This window comes from Triturus cristatus, chromosome 4_1 (assembly GCF_964204655.1).
Source record: "Triturus cristatus chromosome 4_1, aTriCri1.1, whole genome shotgun sequence".
Taxonomy (NCBI): domain Eukaryota; kingdom Metazoa; phylum Chordata; class Amphibia; order Caudata; family Salamandridae; genus Triturus; species Triturus cristatus.
Genome location: NC_140585.1, coordinates 134,748,204 through 134,765,703, shown reverse-complemented (window position 1 = coordinate 134,765,703; position 17,500 = coordinate 134,748,204). Strand labels below are relative to the sequence as shown.

The following is a 17,500-nucleotide window of genomic DNA, read 5'->3' as shown; positions in this document are numbered from 1 at the left end:
TCTAAGCCCAGTATATTGAGAAAAGAAGTAAGTGAAGAAGAAGTGTGGAGTCGAAAGTGGTTCTCCAATTTCTCTCCACTTGCTAAAATTGCAAAGTCTCCATTATAGCATAGAAGAGAGCGTTAAAGTCGGGGATGGAAGAGGATGAAAATGGGAAGTTTACTTATAGAGAGAAGTGAGAAATGCCCTGTGTGCACACACCGGTGTCTGACCATAGAATACATTTAAATAATGCCTCTAGAAAAGTGCTATGCATGTGTGCCTCAGTGGCCTAATGGATAAGCCACTGGCCTCCTAAGCCAGGGATTGTGGGTTCGAGTCCCATCTGAGGTGATAACAAAAATCCTCCCTCTTTCTTTTCCAGAATATTAGGTAGATTTATTACATGCTTCCTCTCAGAAGTTTATGAGGGATTAGGTACTTTGAAACGGTCCCATTTTACTTGTGTACACTTCACAGTCATGTTAGTGTTCTGAAACTGCAAAGTAGATTTTTAAATGCCTATTTTTGTGAGATGCATTTTCGACCGGCCAGAACATATTCCTTTGGAAAAAATGATTTGAATTGGATTGGTGTGAATCTTGATCCTAGAGGTGGTGACAGACTTTCAGCTACTTGAATAGGTCAAGCCAGGATACATAAAACGTATACAACCTATGTGAGTGTGAAAAATTAGCATATGCAGGAAGGAGCAATTTGTCCTACTTTCAAAACAGTTTCACTCCACGTCTGGAAACTTCCAGAGCTATGTAGAGAATACAAATGAGCTTTAAACTCATGAGGAAAGAGGTTTGTATGGAAAAAGGAAAACAAAAGCATATCGTACTCATAAAATTCTCAATATATAGATTCCATAAAAGTGCTTCCAGCGAAAAGAGCTGAAAGAACACTATGGGATGTAAACCTGAATACCTTTCAATAATATGTTCTCCATCCATGCATACCACCTACATGATAAAAATCATCTCAGGTGGACGGATGACCGCGTGGCCTAATGGATAAGGTGTCTGACTTCGGATCAGAAGGTTGAGGGTTCGAGTCCCTTCGTAGTTGTTTTTGGCCAATGGTCACACAATCTGCTTTACATTTAGAGTGGAAAAAGTCTTTTCCAATACTCTTGTAGTCCTCACTTTCTCATTACTAATCATTAATAAAGTGGAGTACATACTGTAAACTCATTCAGGTTGCATCTTCAGTCTAACTACTTGTGCATTTTAGTGGCATTAAAAAGTGCTTCTATGCCGACGCACTGAATATGTAATAGGTTTGCAGAATTTTGACGTGACAGAATGGGTTTTTAGCTTAAGTGTGTGTAGAAGAACTGCAAGGTGTGTGCCTATGTGTGCATAGAGTGCTACATGTGTAAAATCTGTATGATTTGGGCAGTTAAAGTGCGGATTTTGCCTCCGAGTAAGAAAAGTACTACACAAAATGTATAAAGGATCGGCACATTGGCTGCCTTTGCTGATGCCCCCGTTGCCTAATTTGTAGTGCAATGGTTAAGTTGCAGAGTGTGGTTGAACTTGGTTAGGAGACTTAGTGCCTCTTTCCTTGTCCTACTGATGATAAGGATGGCTTGATACCATTTTCTAAGCCCAGTATATTGAGAAAAGAAGTAAGTGAAGAAGAAGTGTGGAGTCGAAAGTGGTTCTCCAATTTCTCTCCACTTGCTAAAATTGCAAAGTCTCCATTATAGCATAGAAGAGAGCGTTAAAGTCGGGGATGGAAGAGGATGAAAATGGGAAGTTTACTTATAGAGAGAAGTGAGAAATGCCCTGTGTGCACACACCGGTGTCTGACCATAGAATACATTTAAATAATGCCTCTAGAAAAGAGCTATGCATGTGTGCCTCAGTGGCCTAATGGATAAGGCACTGGCCTCCTAAGCCAGGGATTGTGGGTTCAAGTCCCATCTGAGGTGATAACAAAAATCCTCCCTATTTCTTTTCCAGAAAATTAGGTACATTTATTACATGCTTCCTCTCAGAAGTTTATGAGGGATTAGGTACTTTGAAACGGTCCCATTTTACTTGTGTACACTTCACAGTCATGTTAGTGTTCTGAAACTGCAAAGTAGATTCTTAAATGCCTATTTTTGTGAGATGCATTTTCGACCGGCCAGAACATATTCCTTTGGAAAAAATGATTTGAATTGGATTGGTGTGAATCTTGTTTCTAGAGGTGGTGACAGGCTTTCAGCTACTTGAATAGGTCAAGCCAGGATTCATAAAACTTATACAACCTATGTGAGTGTGAAAAATTAGCATATGCAGGAAGGAGCAATTTGTTCTACTTTCAAAACAGTTTCAATCCACGTCTGGAAACGTCCAGAGCTATGTAGAGCATACAAATGAGCTTTAAACTCATGAGGAAAGAGGTTTGTATGGAAAAAGGAAAACAAAAGCATATCGTACTCATAAAATTCTCAATATATAGATTACAAAAAAGTGCTTCCAGTGAAAAGAGCTGAAAGAACACTATGGGATGTAAACCTGAATACCTTTCAATAATATGTTCTCAATCCATGCATACCACCTACATGATAAAAATCATCGCAGGTGGACGGATGACCGCGTGGCCTAATGGATAAGGCGTCTGACTTCGGATTAGACGATTGAGGGTTCGAGTCCCTTCGTGGTCGTTTTTGGCCTATGGTCACACAATCTGCTTTACATTCAGAGTGGAAAAAGTCTTTTCCAATACTCTTGTAGTCCTCACTTTCTCAGTACTAATCATTAATAAAGTGGAGTACATACTGTAAACTCATTCAGGTTGCATCTTCAGTCTAACTACTTGTGCATTTTAGTGGCATTAAAAAGTGCTTCTATGCCGACGCACTGAATATGTAATAGGTTTGCAGAATTTTGACGTGACAGAATGGGTTTTTAGCTTAAGTGTGTGTAGAAGAACTGCAAGGTGTGTGCCTATGTGTGCATAGAGTGGTACATGTGTAAAATCTGTATGATTTGGGCAGTTAAAGTGCTGATTTTGCCTCCGAGTAAGAAAAGTACTACACAAAATGTATAAAGGATCGGCACATTGGCTGCCTTTGCTGATGCCCCCGTTGCCTAATTTGTAGTGCAATGGTTAAGTTGCAGAGTGTGGTTGAACTTGGTTAGGAGACTTAGTGCCTCTTTCCGTGTCCTACTGATGATAAGGATGGCTTGATACCATTTTCTAAGCCCTGTATATTGAGAAAAGAAGTAAGTGAAGAAGAAGTGTGGAGTCGAAAGTGGTTCTCCAATTTCTCTCCACTTGCTAAAATTGCAAAGTCTCCATTATAGCATAGAAGAGAGCGTTAAAGTCGGGGATGGAAGAGGATAAAAATGGGAAGTTTACTTATAGAGAGAAGTGAGAAATGCCCTGTGTGCACACACCGGTGTCTGACCATAGAATACATTTAAATAATGCCTCTAGAAAAGAGCTATGCATGTGTGCCTCAGTGGCCTAATGGATAAGGCACTGGCCTCCTTAGCTAGGGATTGTGGGTTCAAGTCCCATCTGAGGTGATAACAAAAATCCTCCCTCTTTCTTTTCCAGAAAATTAGGTAGATTTATTACATGCTTCCTCTCAGAAGTTTATGAGGGATTAGGTACTTTGAAACGGTCCCATTTTACTTGTGTACACTTCACAGTCATGTTAGTGTTCTGAAACTGCAAAGTAGATTCTTAAATGCCTATTTTTGTGTGATGCATTTTCGACCGGCCAGAACATATTCCTTTGGAACAAATGATTTGAATTGGATTGGTGTAAATCTTGTTTCTAGAGGTGGTGACAGGCTTTCAGCTACTTGAATAGGTCAAGCCAGGATTCATAAAACTTATACAACCTATGTGAGTGTGAAAAATTAGCATATGCAGGAAGGAGCAATTTGTACTACTTTCAAAACAGTTTCACTCCACGTCTGGAAACGTCCAGAGCTATGTAGAGCATACAAATGAGCTTTAAACTCATGAGGAAAGAGGTTTGTATGGAAAAAGGAAAACAAAAGCATATCGTACTCATAAAATTCTCAATATATAGATTCCAAAAAAGTGCTTCCAGCGAAAAGAGCTGAAAGAACACTATGGGATGTAAACCTGAATACCTTTCAATAATATGTTCTCGATCCATGCATACCACCTACATGATAAAAATCATCTCAGGTGGACGGATAACCGTGTGGCCTAATGGATAAGGCGTCTGACTTCGGATCAGAAGATTGAGGGCTCGAGTCCCTTCGTGGTCGTTTTTGGCCAATGGTCACACAATCTGCTTTACATTCAGAGTGGAAAAAGTATTTTCCAATACTCTTGTAGTCCTCACTTTCTCATTACTAATCATTAATAAAGTGGAGTACATACTGTAAACTCATTCAGGTTGCATCTTCAGTCTAACTACTTGTGCATTTTAGTGGCATTAAAAAGTGCTTCTATGCCGACGCACTGAATATGTAATAGGTTTGCAGAATTTTGACGTGACAGAATGGGTTTTTAGCTTAAGTGTGTGTAGAAGAACTGCAAGGTGTGTGCCCATGTGTGCATAGAGTGGTACATGTGTAAAATCTGTATGATTTGGGCAGTTAAAGTGCTGATTTTGCCTCCGAGTAAGAAAAGTACTACACAAAATGTATAAAGGATCGGCACATTGGCTGCCTTTGCTGATGCCCCCCTTGCCTAATTTGTAGTGCTGTGGTAAATATTTTATTACCGGTACTATTTTTTATGCGGTAAAGTCTAGTAAGAATAACTCAGTATAAATAAGAGGCAGAATCCGTGGTATTAGAGGTTCTGAAAGGCTTTATTCCTCTACAAAGGAATTATGGTTCGAACCATAGGCATCAAATTCCATCACCACGAGGGTTCAGGAAGGGAAGGCAATACATTATTGACAAGTAAAGATATTTATATGAAAAGCATTACATTAAGACAGATGCAGGAGGCGTAACAGCTGATAATACAGATAATAATACACATACGTAATAAAAAAAGGCGTACGTATAGGCGTAACTAGAAACGTCATTAAACATGATGTCACAAGTGGGTGGATCCATAAGAGAATCCTGCAATGTCAGCAGAAAATACTTGGCAGAGATGCATGCGCAGCCGCATGACGTGTGATTGACGTGCAACTAGAGGGTGAAGGGGACTTGACATTTAGCTCTACATGTGGAGACAGAAGTCTGAGGGGTCATGTCAACCTAATCCCAAATCATATCTAATATCTTATGTTTTAAGAACTGTATTATCCAAAAGGAAAGGTCTCTCGGACGGAATCTATTCTATACTGACTGTTAGTGCGTGTACAAGCGTCTAAGTGTCTACATGAGATGCGAGGGGGCAGGAATCTTCCATAGTAACAGGGGCTATGAATTACTTGCATGAGGACAGTGAGGCCTGGCCCTTTGCTCGGTAGCTGGAAGAATGTTTACCTAAACTACTAGACAGGAATGCATCGGATGAGGAGCGGAGCAGATAATCTTGAAGGTGAAATACAGTTTTTGGCAGGCAACAGCCGGATCAGGCACCGTTAGCCGCGCAGGGAGTAGGACAAAGTTCATGGATACAGATGCGGGCTCAGACTGGAGCTTTCAGAGGCAGAAGGCAGGAAAAGGCTTGATGGCAGAATTCAGGGCCTACTCGCCTGAACTGTAAAACGTGGAAAGTGAACCACATAAAGTCGGTGGCCTTTCATACTTAGGAACGGAATATCCGACTCATTCATGGCGGATCTGAAAGAGGACATGTTGACGGTGGACGCACATGTATTTGCGTCTTCATAACTGGAACTGGAGGGAACATACATGTACTTGTAGCATGCACATGGAGCCGTTGGGGTCTAAGATAGGGGACATAACCGATCAGAGAATTCATATTTCCTCATTCCCTCCTTGTCCCCTACGGACCCTCAGGAGATATCGATCTTCATCAATCCATCGATCTGTTCATATAGCATCATTTGTTCTTCTTTCTTCTTCCGGGATCTTGAATGAAAACTTGAAGGCGGGATACACGATGTGGCACACAGACCACAAATCGCTGGCCCACATTGTAGACATAAGCAGCAACTGAATAGTATGAGGAAGCCAATACCTAGGAAGGATAGAATCCTCCATCCCCAGGCTGACAACACGCTCCAGAACCAACCGGACCAAGTCCAGGTGCCTGGACTCTGGTTTATCTGGCTTATAATCTTATGAAGGCGAGTTATGGCTTTATATACTGACGGCGAGTTTTCTGGTATGAAAACACAGCAACTTGATCCGATGACCCTACAAGCTCCGCCCCTATCGGGCAGGATGACGTCAAGGACAAGACGATTTTGAAGCACAACAATCCGCATCGCAGACTGCTCCTCTGTTAAGTTGCCTAGGGCGGAAGTAGTCTCATTCACTACTGCTTCAAGGGTTCTGGTTAATCTACGTATCAGTTTACTATTAGTGACTGTACCTATATAGGGAAAGAAACCTTTATTGAAATCTGTGTATTGCTCCCATGCCGTTTCAGTGTAATCGACAATCGGGAGATCTCTCTGCTGTCTATTGTGTACTAAATGGGTATTTCTGTGATAATCAGGAGGGGCTAGGAAAACAGGTGGCAGAAGGAATGCTATGTAACAGGTACCATCCCAATCTAGAGGTAAACGTATATATGCGGTCTGGCCACATATGAAGTAGGAATGACGGGAAGCTCTAAATGTAGACTTGCCTTGATCACTGAATCTTATTACAGTGGTGCATTTACTATGGCCCATGTGTATGGAACCATTCTTTCTTACACATAATTCTCCTTTAACTGGAAATACTGACATAGCGGGCAAGATTGGTGTAGCTTCGGATTCAACATTCAGAATCATGAGGTTAAGTGTAAAGTTACCTAATCCATATACTTCATTTTCTAGATCAGTTCCTGTTCTTTTGGGAAGTCCCTCCTTGTTAGGGTAGCAGACTTTAAGCAAAACTAGGTTCAGGTTTCCCCATACCCAGTTGTCTTGATAAACTACTGAATTTGAATCTAGGGAATTGATCAAACTAAACCATGCTCCACAGGAGCCATTGTGTGTGAACGGATACGGAAAGAGAGGCAAAACTCCCTTATAGTTCTGATAGGGAGGGAGTCGGCCACATATCCAACAATTGGTAGCATTGCTGGTCTGATGAGAATGATGTAACATACTAATAAAAGTGTTGTTGCACAGCGCACATCTATAAGACAACTCATGCGGAGGTAGTTCGCTAAAAGAATGTTCAGCAGTAGCATTGTAAGCACGCTTAGAAATAGGGTAATACATATGTAGCAATACACTAGAAATGATGATCAGAAGACTTAGAAAAAACAAAATTAATAATGTCATTATGCAGTGACTACGAAGCGATTTATAGTACGCATGTTTTTTAAGCTGTATCTGTCTATTTCTCTCTCTATTTCGGTCTAGAGGATACATGTCAGAGACGAATTCAACCGATTCACCTTGGAGAGGACTTAAACAATCAAATTGTCTGACTTGCTAGACCTTAGTTTCAGTTTATAGAGTTCGTTCTCAGTCCTTTCAACCAAGGGGAGCTTTGAGTCTGTCTGTGAGGGAATGCAGGGCTGAGTGTTCACATCGGACGGTAGTCCATAAAATTTCTTGATATGGCTCGAGTGCAACCACCCTTTACGTCCCTCAATCTTCACGGCTGTCCTTGTAGTCAGCAGGACGAGCTTGGGCGACTGCCACCTAGGCTCCAGCTGGGTCTTCCGGTCAAAATTCCTCACAAGAACCAGGTCACCTGGAACCACGTCATGGGGCTTCACCTCAGTGTTATCGGGAAAAGCTGCAGCTACCTGTGAACGACAAGATTGTAGTGCAGACATCAAGGAAGCCAGGTAATCTGTCAGCATATTGCAGTCAACATCAGTGATTTTACGAGGTATAGGTGTCCCCCACATATTTGGTGGTCTACCAAAGATCACCTCATACGGGGATAGCCCTGTTCGAGAATGTGCTACCATTCTCATGTAAAAGAGCGCAACTGGTAAGGCTACTATCCAATCGACACCTTTTTCTCTACATATTTTGGACAATCTGATTTTCAGAGTTTGATTATGACGTTCCACAAGACCTGCTGCCTCGTGATGTCGGACACAGTGGAATTTCCATTGATAACCTAACAGAAGTGAAACGTGTTTCATTAGTTCGGATGAGAATGGCTGGCCGTTATCTGAGTATACAACACGTGGTAAACCGTATCGTGGGAAGAATTCTCGAACCAACTGTTTGGCAGTAGTCGGGGCAGTGTAATCTGAAACCGGGTAGGCTTCTGTCCAACGGGAAAGAGCACAGACAACTACGAGAACATATTTGAATCCTCGACATCGTTCCATCTGGATATAATCCATCTGGAGGACTTCAAAAGGGTGATCGGGAGGTTGAAATCCACCCTGCTCTACGGGAATGCTTTTACCTGGGTTGAACTGACAACATATCATACAGGTACGTACTTTCTGTTTGGCTGCTGCTCGCAAGTGTTTGTTGAACCAAATGTGTTGAATGCTGTCTAGCATAGCTTTTTCTCCTAGGTGCGCTGGACTATGTATTGTGTTAATGATGACTTGAACCATGGAGTCGGGAAGAAACCATATAGATTTTCCCTTCGTCATCCATCCTTGATCCGTTTGGATCCCTCCTAATTCAGTCCATTTCTTTATTTCTTCTGGTGTAGCATGTGTCTGTATATCAATTACATCAAGGGCGGGATCCTTAACTGTCATGCAATGAGTTGGTGTCGGAACTATTGTTTTTGTCGTGTCTGTTGTATGAGTCTGATTCTGAGCAGTCTGTTTAGCTGTTCTGTCAGCTAGGTCGTTACCCTGAGAAATGATGTCGGTAACTTTTGTATGAGCTTTGCATTTCATAATCGATATTGCAGTAGGTAGATGAATTGCGTCTAATAGAGCTTGAATGAGGGGTCCGTGTTGGATGTGGGTACCATGAGAAGTTAAATAACCTCTCTCTCGCCACAGTACGCCGAAGTCATGGACGACTCCGAATGCATAACGTGAATCTGTGTATATGTTGACTTTCTTATTTTTGGCTTGAATACAGGCTTGTGTCAGAGCGATGAGCTCTGCTGCTTGAGCTGACAGAGTGTTAATACAATTTGTTTCAATGACTTCAGTGTCTGTTGTGACTGCGTAAGCGGCCACTAACTCTCCTGTACTTGTTCTCATACATGAACCATCTACATACAATGTCAGGTCCGGATCTGATTAAGGGATATCTGTTAAATCTTGTCTGGGTTTCGTCGTGATAGTAATGACTTCAATACAATCATGTGCTAATGGATCTGTTCCGTTTACTGGCAAAAGTGTGGCAGGATTTAATGTATTACAACGTCTGATTTCTATGTGTGGCTGAAACAATGTTAATTCATAACCGGTGAGTCTTGCTATAGTCAAGTGTTGTGTTTGTGTGCGGTTCAAGAGAACCTCTACTGCGTGTGGTACTTGTACTGTCAATTGATGTCCTAATACTATGGCATCGCTTTGTCTGATTGCTAAAGCTGTTGCTGCCACTGATTTCAGGCACGCAGGAAGAGCCTGAGCTACGGGATCTAATGTACTGGAAAAATAAGCACATGGTTTGTGTGATCCTGCTTGTTCCTGAGTGAGTACTGACAAGGCAGTACCTTCGCGTTCGGTAACAAATAGTGTAAAAGGCTTACTGTAACATGGTGTTGCTAAAACAGGTGCTTGACATAAAGCTTTCTTTAAGCTTTCAAAGGTTTGCGTATGTTCTTGAGTCCAAGGGAGGACAGTCGATGTGGCTGCCTCCTGTGTTGTCAGCTGAATGAGTGGTTTTGCTAGAAATGCATATTGAGGGATCCACTGCCTACAGTATGAAGTGAGACCTATAAAAGCCCGCACCTCCTTTTGTGTCTTAGGTGGTGGCATGTTAGCAATTAACTGGATGCGGTCGGGTGTAAGCTGTCTTCCCTCCTTGGACAGCAAGTGCCCAAGGTAAACAACTTGCTGGACACAGAATTGCAGCTTAGAAGGGGACACCTTGTGCCCCTTGTCGGCCAGAAATTGTAAAACCGTCAGTGACGCTTTTTCACATTCAGGTTCGCTTCGGGCGGTGATCAGCAGATCATCGACATATTGAAGCAGGGCAGTGTTAACTGGCATGTGGATACTGTCAAGTTCTCGTTTCAGTGCTTGGCTATAGATGCTGGGGCTTTCTGTGAATCCTTGAGGTGCGCGTGTGAATTTAAAACTTCGTCCATTTAAACTGAATCCGAACAAATATTGACTTTCCGGATCTATTGGGACGCTAAAGAAAGCATTCTTGAGATCAATTACAGTGAAGAACGTTGCTTCTGAATCAACAGCTGTTAGTAATGAAGAGATATCCGGGACCACAGGGTATTGTGGTACAATACATTTATTTAATTCGCGCAGATCAATAACTAATCGATATACTGGTGGTGCTTTTGGATCCGTTCTTTTAAGAATCGGAATTATCGGGGAATTACATACATTGGAGTCGGTTTCTACAACCACTCCTTGTGCAATGAGCTCGTCAATGATTTGCAGTAAAACCACAACAGCATCTGGTGGTAACTTGTATTGTCGCATTCGTGGTAGTACTACCCCTGTTTTTAGTGTGACTCGATATGGTGTAATGTTCATGCAACCAACATCAGTGGGGCCTTGTGCCCATAAATGTGTAGGTAAATTCTGCAGCCGGTGATCCATGTCTCTGGACACGTAGTGACCTTTGAAGTCACGTAAAAATAATCGTACTCCTTCCGGAGAACAACATATTATGGCTCCTAGAGCTTTCAATGTTTTTATACCTAACAAGTTTTCTGGACATGATTTAGTAAGCAATAAATCTGTAGTTCGTGTCAATGGACCAACCGTAAGTGGTAGGGGTTGCGATACTTCATTAATGATAGGCTTTCCTGAGAATCCAAGGGAAATATTCTGTGAGCCTGAGAGGGGTGCCCCTGGAACTTCACTGCGTCGTATAGTTGTTCTGCTTGCCCCTGTATCAAGTAAAAACTTTCTGTCTTCCCCTAATAGTTCACTATGTACATAAGGTCCCTCTTGATCTACAGGAACCTCGATAAGGGGTAAGCCAACTTCCCTCTCTAGGCTATTTCATGTGTATCGCTGATAATCGGGATAGTCAGTTTGTGCATACTGGTACATCTGTTGTGTTGTTGCTTGTGTGGCAGCAATAGGCTGCTGCTGTGGTGTTGCTACGGTCTGTTGTGGAGCTGCCTGTTGCGGAGCTGGCCTAGATTGTGCATGCTGAGGGATTTGTTGTTGATTCTGATCCTGTCTAGGTGGACGTGGTCTTTCCTGAGTTTTACCCGTGGCGATATTATGTTTCAGAACTGCACAATCGTGTATATAATGACCTTGTTGTTTACAATAGTTGCACGTCCCTTTCGTCGGACCTGCGGAATCACCCTTTTTATGACCATCAGCTGGAACTGACTGAGCCACAAGCATTTTCATTTTCGTGTCTTTCATACGTCTTTGTTCATGTTCTTGTTCTTCTCTAATTCTATTGTGGTGATATTGTAACATCTGTAACATCTGTGATGGGGTGTTACCTTGCCAGGTACTCTCAAATTTCAATACTCTATTCTTAACTTGCGGTAGGGAATTTTCAACTAATTTTGTCACAAACAGATGTGGATATGACTCGCTACTTGCTTTTATGCCACTATTTATACCAAAACATTTTTCAAATCGGGAATAGAAATCACTAGTGTCTTCACCTTGCTTTTGTTTACAGGCTGATATTGCACCCCAGTCCTCCTTTTTCGTAGTTAATAAACGTGGCAGTACCTGCACTAGTAATCCTGGTAGTGCTGTAGTCTTTTCCCCAAGCCCTGATCCTGCAGCTCGGGCCTTTTCTTCGTTTTCTAATGCTGTCCAATCTATCTTTTGGTCTCCCACCTCCCATTCCTTTTCTTTGAGTTTCTCGTAAATACCGGCAGGCTTTAATACTTTTAATATTATCATAATGTCGGGGTAGGTATACTCTCCCATGAGTAACATGTCTTTTATCTCACGGTGGAAACCTGCTGGATCCTTGTCATGGCTGGGTACTACTTTCTTCATTTCTAATAATTCAATTTTAGTTATGGGCGTGTACACAAACACGCGTTTAAAATTATTGTCGTCACCTCTTATTGGGTGCACTTCGCGTAAGGGATTCTGTCTGTCTATGTGATACATTTTTGTTCCCATAGTGGGAACTGGAACATGTTCCGGGCATACGAAAACTATACACTGGTTGCGAAATTCTAGAATTTCTTTAATTAAATCAGTACCTGAACCTCTCCATTTATTCGTGAGTAATTCTGTCAATATGTCAGGTAGGGGTCCAGGATCGGAGTGTTGGCTTTTATATAATATAAGGAGGTGTTGAATCATGTATATACCAGCTAAACGCTGTTCGTATGGGGCAAGGTTCAGAAACGTGTGTGCTAGTGCATCATCACTGTATTTGCCGGGACTGTCAGCCCATTGTACTGCTGACCTGGCTAATTCTTGTTCATCCATGGAATCGAGCATATGGTACCCCCTTCCGTCTCGGAGTAATTTATCAGCAGCTTGGAATAGGTGTTCAGGAGACCTTATATTTAACATAGGGGCTTGAAAATTTCTGTTATATTCTGGACTTATCGGACGTATCGGATCATTAAAGCATCTGGTATTATTAAAAGATCTTCCTTTACCTACATAAGCCATCGTTTCTAATTGTCCTGTAGGCATTTCTGATTCTTCGTCCTCCTCTCCCTCTGATTCATGTTGATCTGTCTCTAATCTTTCTTTATGCTGATGCCCCCGTTGCCTAATTTGTAGTGCAATGGTTAAGTTGCAGAGTGTGGTTGAACTTGGTTAGGAGACTTAGTGCCTCTTTCCGTGTCCTACTGATGATAAGGATGGCTTGATACCATTTTCTAAGCCCAGTATATTAAGAAAAGAAGTAAGTGAAGAAGAAGTGTGGAGTCGAAAGTGGTTCTCCAATTTCTCTCCACTTGCTAAAATTGCAAAGTCTCCATTATAGCATAGAAGAGAGCGTTAAAGTCGGGGATGGAAGAGGATGAAAATGGGAAGTTTACTTATAGAGAGAAGTGAGAAATGCCCTGTGTGCACACACCGGTGTCTGACCATAGCATACATTTAAATAATGCCTCTAGAAAAGAGCTATGCATGTGTCCCTCAGTGGCCTAATGGATAAGGCACTGGCCTCCTAAGCCAGGGATTGTGGGTTCGAGTCCCATCTGAGGTGATAACAAAAATCCTGCCTCTTTCTTCTCCAGAAAATTAGGTAGATTTATTACATGCTTCCTGTCAGAAGTTTATGAGGGATTAGGTACTTTGAAACTGTCCTGTTTTACTTGTGTACACTTCACAGTCATGTTAGGGTTCTGAAACTGCAAAGTATATTTTTAAATGCCTATTTTTGTGAGATGCATTTTCGACCGGCCAGAACATATTCCTTTGGAAAAAATGATTTGAATTGGATTGGTGTGAATCTTGTTTCTAGAGGTGGTGACAGGTTTTCAGCTACTTGAATAGGTCAAGCCAGGATACATAAAATGTATACAACCTATGCGAGTGTGAAAAATTAGCATATGCAGGAAGGAGCAATTTGTCCTACTTTCAAAACAGTTTCACTCCACGTCTGGAAACTTCCAGAGCTATGTAGAGAATACAAATGAGCTTTAAACTCATGAGGAAAGAGGTTTGTATGGAAAAAGGAAAACAAAAGCATATCGTACTCATAAAATTCTCAATATATAGATTCCAAAAAAGTGCTTCCAGCGAAAAGAGCTGAAAGAACACTATGGGATGTAAACCTGAATAGCTTTCAATAATATGTTCTCCATCCATGCATACCACCTACATGATAAAAATCATCTCAGGTGGACGGATGACCGCGTGGCCTAATGGATAAGGCGTCTGACTTCGGATCAGAAGTTTGAGGGTTCGAGTCCCTTCGTGGTCCTTTTTGGCCAATGGTCACACAATCTGCTTTACATTCAGAGTGGAAAAAGTATTTTCCAATACTCTTGTAGTCCTCACTTTCTCATTACTAATCATTAATAAAGTGGAGTACATACTGTAAACTCATTCAGGTTGCATCTTCAGTCTAACTACTTGTGCATTTTAGTGGCATTAAAAAGTGCTTCTATGCCGACGCACTGAATATGTAATAGGTTTGCAGAATTTTGACGTGACAGAATGGGTTTTTAGCTTAAGTGTGTGTAGAAGAACTGCAAGGTGTGTGCCTATGTGTGCATAGAGTGCTACATGTGTAAAATCTGTATGATTTGGGCAGTTAAAGTGCTGATTTTGCCTCCGAGTAAGAAAAGTACTACACAAAATGTATAAAGGATCGGCACATTGGCTGCCTTTGCTGATGCCCCCGTTGCCTAATTTGTAGTGCAATGGTTAAGTTGCAGAGTGTGGTTGAACTTGGTTAGGAGACTTAGTGCCTCTTTCCGTGTCCTACTGATGATAAGGATGGCTTGATACCATTTTCTAAGCCCAGTATATTGAGAAAAGAAGTAAGTGAACAAGAAGTGTGGAGTCGAAAGTGGTTCTCCAATTTCTCTCCACTTGCTAAAATTGCAAAGTCTCCATTATAGCATAGAAGAGAGCGTTAAAGTCGGGGATGGAAGAGGATGAAAATGGGAAGTTTACTTATAGAGAGAAGTGAGAAATGCCCTGTGTGCACACACCGATGTCTGACCATAGAATACATTTAAATAATGCCTCTAGAAAGTACCTATGCATGTGTGCCTCAGTGGCCTAATGGATAAGGCACTGGCCTTCTAAGCCAGGGATTGTGGGTTCAAGTCCCATCTGAGGTGATAACAAAAATCCTCCCTCTTTCTTTTCCAGAAAATTAGGTAGATTTATTACATGCTTCCTCTCAGAAGTTTATGAGGGATTAGGTACTTTGAAACGGTCCCATTTTACTTGTGTACACTTCACAGTCATGTTAGTGTTCTGTAACTGCAAAGTAGATTTTTAAATGCCTATTTTTGTGAGATGCATTTTCGACCGGCCAGAACATATTCCTTTGGAAAAAATGATATGAATTGGATTGGTGTGAATCTTGTTTCTAGAGGTGGTGACAGGCTTTCAGCTACTTGAATAGGTCAAGCCAGGATTCATAAAACTTATACAACCTATGTGAGTGTGAAAAATTAGCATATGCAGGAAGGAGCAATTTGTACTACTTTCAAAACAGTTTCACTCCACGTCTGAAAACGTCCAGAGCTATGTAGAGCATACAAATGAGCTTTAAACTCATGAGGAAAGAGGTTTGTATGGAAAAAGGAAAACAAAAGCATATCGTACTCATAAAATTCTCAATATATAGATTCCAAAAAAGTGCTTCCAGCGAAAAGAGCTGAAAGAACACTATGGGATGTAAACCTGAATACCTTTCAATAATATGTTCTCCATCCATGCATACCACCTACATGATAAAAATCATCTCAGGTGGACGGATGACCGCGTGGCCTAATGGATAAGGCGTCTGACTTCGGATCGGAAGATTGAGGGTTCGAGTCCCTTCGTGGTCCTTTTTGGCCAATGGTCACACAATCTGCTTTACATTCAGAGTGGAAAAAGTATTTTCCAATACTCTTGTAGTCCTCACTTTCTCAGTACTAATCATTAATAAAGTGGAGTACATACTGTAAACTCATTCAGGTTGCATCTTCAGTCTAACTACTTGTGCATTTTAGTGGCATTAAAAAGTGCTTCTATGCCGACGCACTGAATATGTAATAGGTTTGCAGAATTTTGACGTGACAGAATGGGTTTTTAGCTTAAGTGTGTGTAGAAGAACTGCAAGGTGTGTGCCTATGTGTGCATAGAGTGCTACATGTGTAAAATCTGTATGATTTGGGCAGTTAAAGTGCTGATTTTGCCTCCGAGTAAGAAAAGTACTACACAAAATGTATAAAGGATCGGCACATTGGCTGCCTTTGCTGATGCCCCCGTTGCCTAATTTGTAGTGTAATGGTTAAGTTGCAGAGTGTGGTTGAACTTGGTTAGGAGACTTAGTGCCTCTTTCCGTGTCCTACTGATGATAAGGATGGCTTGATACCATTTTCTAAGCCCAGTATATTCAGAAAAGAAGTAAGTGAAGAAGAAGTGTGGAGTCGAAAGTGGTTCTCCAATTTCTCTCCACTTGCTAAAATTGCAAAGTCTCCATTATAGCATAGAAGAGAGCGTTAAAGTCGGGGATGGAAGAGGATGAAAATGGGAAGTTTACTTATAGAGAGAAGTGAGAAATGCCCTGTGTGCACACACCGGTGTCTGACCATAGAATACATTTAAATAATGCCTCTAGAAAAGTGCTATGCATGTGTGCCTCAGTGGCCTAATGGATAAGGCACTGGCCTCCTAAGCCAGGGATTGTGGGTTCAAGTCCCATCTGAGGTGATAACAAAAATCCTCCATCTTTCTTTTCCAGAATGTTAGGTAGATTTATTACATGCTTCCTCTCAGAAGTTTATTAGGGATTAGGTACTTTGAAACGGTCCCATTTTACTTGTGTACACTTCACAGTCATGTTAGTGTTCTGAAACTGCAAAGTAGATTTTTAAATGCCTATTTTTGTGAGATGCATTTTCGACCGGCCAGAACATATTCCTTTGGAAAAAATGATTTGAATTGGATTGGTGTGAATCTTGTTTCTAGAGGTGGTGACAGGCTTTCAGCTACTTGAATAGGTCAAGCCAGGATACATAAAATGTATACAACCTATGTGAGTGTGAAAAATTAGCATATGCAGGAAGGAGCAATTTGTCCTACTTTCAAAACAGTTTCACTCCACGTCTGGAAACTTCCAGAGCTATGTAGAGAATACAAATGAGCTTTAAACTCATGAGGAAAGAGGTTTGTATGGAAAAAGGAAAACAAAAGCATGTCGTACTCATAAAATTCTCAATATATAGATTCCAAAAAAGTGCTTCCAGCGAAAAGAGCTGAAAGAACACTATGGGATGTAAACCTGAATACCTTTCAATAATATGTTCTCCATCCATGCATACCACCTACATGATAAAAATCATCTCAGGTGGACGGATGACCGCGTGGCCTAATGGATAAGGCGTCTGACTTCGGATCAGAAGATTGAGGGTTCGAGTCCCTTCGTGGTCGTTTTTGGCCAATGGTCACACAATCTGCTTTACATTCAGAGTGGAAAAAGTATTTTCCAATACTCTTGCAGTCCTCACTTTCTCATTACTAATCATTAATAAAGTGGAGTACATACTGTAAACTCATTCAGGTTGCATCTTCAGTCTAACTACTTGTGCATTTTAGTGGCATTAAAAAGTGCTTCTATGCCGACGCACTGAATATGTAATAGGTTTGCAGAATTTTGACGTGACAGAATGGGTTTTTAGCTTAAGTGTGTGTAGAAGAACTGCAAGGTGTGTGCCTATGTGTGCATAGAGTGCTACATGTGTAAAATCTGTATGAT

General features: G+C 41.4%; 5 non-coding genes across 5 annotated transcripts; all 5 read left to right on the top strand.

The window, feature by feature from the left end:
• Window positions 1-1,848: 1,848 nt before the first annotated feature.
• On the top strand, window positions 1,849-1,921 carry TRNAR-CCU (transfer RNA arginine (anticodon CCU)). The gene has a single exon. It is a non-coding gene; the product is annotated as a tRNA-Arg (tRNA).
• Window positions 1,922-13,926: 12,005 nt separating this feature from the next.
• On the top strand, window positions 13,927-13,999 carry TRNAR-UCG (transfer RNA arginine (anticodon UCG)). The gene has a single exon. It is a non-coding gene; the product is annotated as a tRNA-Arg (tRNA).
• A 795-nt stretch (window positions 14,000-14,794) lies between these two features.
• TRNAR-UCU (transfer RNA arginine (anticodon UCU)) lies at window positions 14,795-14,867 on the top strand. Its single transcript has one exon. It is a non-coding gene; the product is annotated as a tRNA-Arg (tRNA).
• A 1,515-nt stretch (window positions 14,868-16,382) lies between these two features.
• Window positions 16,383-16,455, top strand: TRNAR-CCU (transfer RNA arginine (anticodon CCU)). The gene has a single exon. It is a non-coding gene; the product is annotated as a tRNA-Arg (tRNA).
• Window positions 16,456-17,102: 647 nt separating this feature from the next.
• On the top strand, window positions 17,103-17,175 carry TRNAR-UCG (transfer RNA arginine (anticodon UCG)). Its single transcript has one exon. It is a non-coding gene; the product is annotated as a tRNA-Arg (tRNA).
• The last annotated feature ends 325 nt before the right edge of the window (window positions 17,176-17,500 follow it).